The sequence below is a fragment of the Oncorhynchus nerka genome, linkage group LG4 (assembly GCF_034236695.1).
Source record: "Oncorhynchus nerka isolate Pitt River linkage group LG4, Oner_Uvic_2.0, whole genome shotgun sequence".
Classification (NCBI taxonomy): Eukaryota; Metazoa; Chordata; class Actinopteri; order Salmoniformes; family Salmonidae; genus Oncorhynchus; species Oncorhynchus nerka.
The window spans coordinates 4,744,354-4,751,853 of record NC_088399.1 but is presented as its reverse complement, the minus strand read 5'-3'; the positions used below and the strand labels follow the sequence as shown (position 1 = coordinate 4,751,853).

The window sequence follows — 7,500 nt, the reverse complement described above, 5'->3', positions numbered from 1 at the left end:
GGAGGACAGTACTAGGACCAGGGAGGGGTAGCGGGTAGTAGCTAGCTAACGGAGAGTGAGGGAGGACAGTACTAGGACCAGGGAGGGGTAGCGGGTAGTAGCTAGCTAACGGAGAGTGAGGGAGGACAGTACTAGGACCAGGGAGGGGTAGCGGGTAGTAGCTAGCTAACGGAGAGTGAGGGAGGACAGTACTAGGACCAGGGAGGGGTAGCGGGTAGTAGCTAGCTAACGTAGAGTGAGGGAGGACAGTATTAGGACCAGGGAGGGGTAGCGGGTAGTAGCTAGTTAACGGAGAGTGAGGGAGGACAGTACTAGGACCAGGGAGGGGTAGCGGGTAGTAGCTAGCTAACGGAGAGTGAGGGAGGACAGTACTAGGACCAGGGAGGGGTAGTGGGTAGTAGCTAGCTAACGGAGAGTGGGGGAGGACAGTACTAGGACCAGGGAGGGGTAGCGGGTAGTAGCTAGCTAACGGAGAGTGAGGGAGGACAGTACTAGGACCAGGGAGGGGTAGCGGGTAGTAGCTAGCTAACGGAGAGTGAGGGAGGACAGTACTAGGACCAGGGAGGGTAGCGGGTAGTAGCTAGCTAACTGAGAGTGAGGAGGACAGTACTAGGACCAGGGAGGGTAGCGGGTAGTAGCTAGCTAACGGAGAGTGAGGGAGGACAGTACTAGGACCAGGGAGGGGTAGCGGGTAGTAGCTAGCTAACGGAGAGTGAGGGAGGACAGTACTAGGACCAGGGAGGGGTAGCGGGTAGTAGCTAGCTAACGGAGAGTGAGGGAGGTACAATGTGGCAACCCACAGACTCACCAATAGGAAGGTACAATGTGGCAACCCACAGACTCACCAATAGGAAGGTACAATGTGGCAACCTACAGACTCACCAATAGGAAGGTACAATGTGGCAACCCACAGACTCACCAATAGGAAGGTACAATGTGACAACCCACAGACTCACCAATAGGAAGGTACAATGTAGCAACCCACAGACTCACCAATAGGAAGGTACAAAGTGGCAACCCACAGACTCACCAATAGGAAGGTACAATGTAGCAACCCACAGACTCACCAATAGGAAGGTACAATGTGGCAACCCACAGACTCACCAATAGGAAGGTACAATGTAGCAACCCACAGACTCACCAATAGGGAGGTACAATGTGGCAACCCACAGACTCACCAATAGGAAGGTACAATGTGACAACCCACAGACTCACCAATAGGAAGGTACAATGTAGCCAGATGTCTATGTGTCAGGGGAGAAGCTCCAGGTGGTATCTGATGTTACTGAGCCAGATGTCTATGTGTCAGGGGAGAAGCTCCAGGTGGTATCTGATGTTACTGAGCCAGATGTCTATGTGTCTGTGTGTCAGGGGAGAAGCTCCAGGTGGTATCTGATGTTACTGAGCCAGATGTCTATGTGTCAGGGGAGAAGCTCCAGCTGGTATCTGATGTTAGTGAGCCAGATGTCTGTGTGTCTGTGTGTCAGGGGAGAAGCTCCAGGTGGTATCTGATGTTACTGAGCCAGATGTCGATGTGTCAGGGGAGAAGCTCCACCTGGTATCTGATGCTACTGAGCCAGATGTCTGTGTGTCAGGGGAGAAGCTCCAGGTGGTATCTGATGCTACTGAGCCAGATGTCTGTGTGTCAGGGGAGAAGCTCCAGGTGGTATCTGATGTTACTGGGCCAGATGTCTGTGTGTCAGGGGAGAAGCTCCAGCTGGTATCTGATGCTACTGAGCCAGATGTCTGTGTGTCAGGGGAGAAGCTCCAGCTGGTATCTGATGCTACTGAGCCAGATGTCTATGTGTCAGGGGAGAAGCTCCAGGTGGTATCTGATGTTACTGAGCCAGATGTCTATGTGTCAGGGGAGAAGCTCCAGCTGGTATCTGATGCTACTGAGCCAGATGTCTATGTGTCAGGGGAGAAGCTCCAGGTCGTATCTGAGCCAGATGTCTATGTGTCAGGGGAGAAGCTCCAGCTGGTATCTGATGCTACTGAGCCAGATGTCTGTGTGTCATGGGAGAAGCTCCAGGTGGTATCTGATGTTACTGAGCCAGATGTCTATGTGTCAGGGGAGAAGCTCCAGGTCGTATCTGAGCCAGATGTCTATGTGTCAGGGGAGAAGCTCCAGCTGGTATCTGATGCTACTGAGCCAGATGTCTGTGTGTCATGGGAGAAGCTCCAGGTGGTATCTGATGTTACTGAGCCAGATGTCTATGTGTCAAGGGAGAAGCTCCAGGTGGTATCTGATGTTACTGAGCCAGATGTCTATGTGTCAGGGGAGAAGCTCCAGGTGGTATCTGATGTTACTGAGCCAGATGTCTATGTGTCAGGGGAGAAGCTCCAGGTGGTATCTGATGTTACTGAGCCAGATGTCTATATGTCAGGGGAGAAGCTCCAGCTGGTATCTGATGCTACTGAGCCAGATGTCTATGTGTCAGGGGAGAAGCTCCAGGTGGTATCTGAGCCAGATGTCTATGTGTCAGGGGAGAAGCTCCAGGTGGTATCTGAGCCAGATGTCTGTGTGTCAGGGGAGAAGCTCCAGGTGGTATCTGATGTTACTGAGCCAGATGTCTGTGTGTCTATGTGTCAGGGGAGAAGCTCCAGGTGGTATCTCACTCTATCTTGTTCTATGTTACTCTGTCTACGTGCTACTTGTCTCTTGTTCTATGTTGTTCTGTCTGGTTGCTACGTGTCTCTTGTTCTATGTTGTTCTGTCTGCGTGCTACGTGTCTCTTGTTCTATATTTCTCTGTCTGCGTGCTACGTGTCTCTTGTTCTATGTGTCTCTTGTTCTATGTGTCTCTTGTTCTACGTGTCTCTTGTTCTATGTGTCTCTTGTTCTATGTTTCTCTGTCTGCGTGCTACGTGTCTCTTGTTCTATGTTCCTCTGTCTGTGTGCTATGTGTCTCTTGTTCTATGTGTCTCTTGTTCTATGTGTCTCTTGTTCTATGTGTCTCTTGTTCTACGTGTCTCTTGTTCTATGTGTCTCTTGTTCTACGTGTCTCTTGTTCTATGTGTCTCTTGTTCTATGTGTCTCTTGTTCTACGTGTCTCTTGTTCTACGTGTCTCTTGTTCTGTGTCTCTTGTTCTACGTGTCTCTTGTTCTACGTGTCTCTTGTTCTATGTGTCTCTTGTTCTATGTTTCTCTGTCTGCGTGCTACGTGTCTCTTGTTCTATGTGTCTCTTGTTCTACGTGTCTCTTGTTCTATGTGTCTCTTGTTCTATGTGTCTCTTGTTCTATGTGTCTCTTGTTCTATGTGTCTCTGTCTGTGTGCTACGTGTCTCTTGTTCTATGTGTCTCTTGTTCTATGTGTCTCTCGTTCTACGTGTCTCTTGTTCTATGTGTCTCTTGTTCTATGTGTCTCTGTCTGTGTGCTGTGTCTCTTGTTCTATGTGTCTCTTGTTCTATGTGTCTCTTGTTCTATGTGTCTCTTGTTCTATGTGTCTCTTGTTCTACGTGTCTCTTGTTCTATGTGTCTCTTGTTCTATGTTACTCTGTCTGCGTTCTACGTGTCTCTTGTTCTACGTGTCTCTTGTTCTATGTGTCTCTTGTTCTATGTGTCTCTTGTTCTATGTTTCTCTGTCTGCGTTCTATGTGTGTCTTGTTCTATGTGTCTCTTGTTCTATGTTTCTCTGTCTGCGTTCTATGTGTCTCTTGTTCTACGTGTCTCTTGTTCTATGTTTCTCTGTCTGCGTTCTATGTGTCTCTTGTTCTATGTTTCTCTGTCTGCGTTCTATGTGTCTCTTGTTCTACGTGTCTCTGTCTACGTGCTGCGTGTCTCTTGTTCTACGTGTCTCTTGTTCTACGTGTCTCTTGTTCTATGTTCCTCTGCATGTGCTCACTACTCATGGTCTGTCTGTATTGTTATTGTAATTGTTTTTAATAACCTGCCCAGGGACTCCAGGTCAAAATTAGCCGATTGGCTAAAACCAGCACTTTTACTGAAACGTTGATTCATGTGCACTGTCCCTGTAAAAATATAAATAAACTCAAACTCGGAACACCGATCAGTTCAACATATTAACACTGGAGCTGCGTCCTGGGACTGGGCTCTGGGACTGGGCTCTGGGACTGGGCTCTGGGACTGGGCTCTGGGACTGGGCTCTGGGACTGGGCTCTGGGACTGGGCTCTGATCACAGGACTAACAGGTTCTACAGCTAGAGGACTCCTGTTATCTCCGGGCGTGAGAGGTTTAACTAGGGCCATCTACTTTAAATGCTGTCTGTCTTCCCAGTGACCTACTTGGTGTGTGAACTGCTGACTGCTCACAACTTGAAGACATTTGTTGACACATCAACCAGGATGACTTGTTTAGGTAATCAGGGGGGGGTTTCATCTTCAAGCCAATCAGCAATAGTATTAGTACATCAGTCTCTCCTGTTTTTCCCAGCGATGGTCTGGTTGTTAAACTAATACTGTCCAGCTGAATTATTTTGGAAGGAAAGAGAGTAGCTTCCCATCACTCTCTCACTTGAGTATCTTACCTAGTTATTTACAGATCTCACGATGTGTGTGTTTTCTGTACCTGTTCGCTCCTCTCCTGTAGGCCGACGCTCCCCAACGCCTGGTTATTTCTGTACCTGTTCGCCTCTCCCTGTAGGCCGACGCTCCCAACCCCTGGTTATTTCCGATTCGCACCCTGCCCGCACAACCCCATGTGGAATTCCTTCTGTCTCTGGCAGCGCTTGGAACTGCCCATCTGAGGTCAAGAACTCCAAGTTCATCCTATCCTACGCTGCCCTTCAGTCCCTTGACTTTTTGGCCCTTGACGGAGGCTTGGAACAACTCAGAAAATACTGCTAGTCGCTGCTCTCTTCATCTGACTACTTTTTCTATCATAATCCTGGTCACTCTGGTGGCACATTGATACACATTTTTCCTGAGTGAAGATTTTCTGTTTATTTTCCCCTTGCCTGTCCATCTCCTCATTTCAATTCCATTCTATCACTGTCACTTGTCCACTCAAGCTTAACATTATTGTCATATATCGCCCACCAGAAGCCCTTGGAGAGTTCATCCAATGAGCTCCACACCTTGGAGAGTTCATCCAATGAGCTTGACACTTTGATAAACTCACTTCCTGACGATGGCTAACCGCTATTCGTACTTCAACCTCCCGATATCGCCTTCGATTTATTTATTTTTCCAATCCCCTCCAACTCACAAGGCAGACAATACTCTTAACCTCATCTTTACAGGAGGCTGTTCTCCTACTAATCTCACTGTAACCCCCCTCCAGGTCTCTGTTCTCCTACTAATCTCACTGTAACCCCCCTCCAGGTCTCTGTTCTCCTACTAATCTCACTGTGACCCCCTCCAGGTCTCTGTTCTCCTATTAATCTCACTGTGACCACCTCCAGGTCTCTGTTCTCCTACTAATCTCACTGTGACCCCCTCCAGGTCTCTGTTCTCCTACTAATCTCACTGTGACCCCCATCCAGGTCTCTGTTCTCCTACTAATCTCACTGTAATCCCCCCCCCTCCAGGTCTCTGTTCTCCTACTAATCTCACTGTAACCCCCCTCCAGGTCTCTGTTCTCCTACTAATCTCACTGTAACCCCCCTCCAGGTCTCTGTTCTCCTACTAATCTCACTGTAATCCCCCTCCAGGTCTCTGTTCTCCTACTAATCTCACTGTCACCTCCCCAGGTCTCTGTTCTCCTACTAATCTCACTGTAACCCCTCCAGGTCTCTGTTCTCCTACTATCTCACTGTCACCTCCTCCAGGTCTCTCTGTTCTCCTTACTTAATCTCACTGTAACCTCCCTCCAGGTCTCTGCCTCTCCACCTCACTGTGACCCCCTCCAGGTCTCTCTGTTCTCCTACTAATCTCACTGTTACCCCTCCAGGTCTCTGTTCTCCTACTAATCTCACTGTAACCCCCCCATCTCACTGGGCAACCCTTAGAGAGCTCATCACCGATCTTAACACCTTGAGGGCTAATGTCCTGACGATGGCTCACCGCTGTCTGTACTTGGCGACTTCAACCTCCCGACGACTGCCTTCTATTAATTTCTTTCCAACTCCCTCTCTTTTCCCTCCGGACCCTTTCCCAGTCCCCTCCCACTCACAAGGCAGACAATGCAGTTGATCTCATCTTTACTAGAGGCTGCTTACCTACTCCCTGGTCCGTGGCTGAGTGACTCATTGCGAGCTTTACAGAACCCATGCTGCGGGCAAAGCGAGTGTAAATGGAGGAAAACCAAACATCCGGAGGACATATCACACTTCCTCTCCCTCTCTACTTTCTCTCTTCCTGGGTCCGCTGCCAAAGCCACTTTTTTATCACTCTACATTTCAGTTTCTGCCTCTAACCCTAGGAAACTCTTTCTGCCTTCTCTCCTTCCTTAATCCTTCTCCCCCTCCCTCCTCCTCCCTCCTCCCTCCCCTCCTCCCTCTCTGTGGATGACTTTGTCAACCACTTTGACAAGAAGGTCGACGACATCTGTCCCACTCATTCACTTCAGCCTCATTGAGTCCACTGGTCTCATTCACTCAGCCTATTGAGTCCACTGGTCTCATTCACTCAGCCTATTGAGTCCACTGGTCCCGCCTCATTCACTCAGCCTATTGAGTCCACTGTCCCACTCATTCACCAGCCTATTGAGTCCACTGGTCTCATTCACTCAGCTATTGAGTCCACTGGTCCCACTCATTCACTCAGCCTATTGAGTCCACTACCATTCCTCAGCCTATTGAGTCCACTGGTCTCATTCACTCAGCCTATTGAGTCCACTGGTCTCATTTCAGCCTATTGAGTCCACTGGTCTCATTCACTCAGCCTATTGAGTCCACTGGTCTCATTCATGCCTATTGAGTCCACTGGTCTCATTCACTCAGCCTATTGAGTCCACTGGTCCCACTCATTCACTCAGCCTATTGAATCCACTGGTCTCATTCACTCAGCCATGAATCCACTGGTCTCATTCACTCAGCCTATTGAGTCCACTGGTCTCATTCACTCAGCCTATTGAGTCCACTGGTCTCATTCACTCAGCCTATTGAGTCCACTGGTCTCATTCACTCGGCCTAATGAGGTCCACTGGTCTCATTCACTCAGCCTATTGAGTCCACTGATCTCATTCACTCAGCTATTGAGTCCACTGGATCTCATTCACTCAGCCTATTGAGTCCACTGTCTCATTCCACCAGCCTATTGAGTCCACTGGATCTCATTCACTCAGCCTATTGGAGTCCACTGATCTCATTCACTCAGCCTATTGAGTCCACTGATCTCATTCACTCAGCCTATTGAGTCCACTGGCTTCATTCACTCCCACTCATTCACTCAGCCTATTGAGTCCACTGATCTCATTCACTCAGCCTCTGAGTTGAGTCCACTGGTCTCATTCACTCAGCCTATTGAGTCCACTCTGGTCCCACTCATTCACTCAGCCTATTGAGTCCACTGGTCTCATTCACTCAGCCTATTGAGTCCACTGATCTTATTCACTCAGCTCTTGAGTCCACTGGTCATTCACTCAGCCTATTGAGTCC

At 49.0% G+C, this 7,500-nt stretch overlaps 1 protein-coding gene across 1 annotated transcript in view; it reads right to left on the bottom strand.

Annotated features, from left to right (window-relative positions):
• The window catches only part of LOC135571360 (solute carrier family 46 member 2-like), a 59,918-nt gene that overhangs the window by 44,331 nt on the left and 8,087 nt on the right, over positions 1-7,500 (bottom strand). The gene's annotated exons all lie outside the window — the stretch shown is intronic.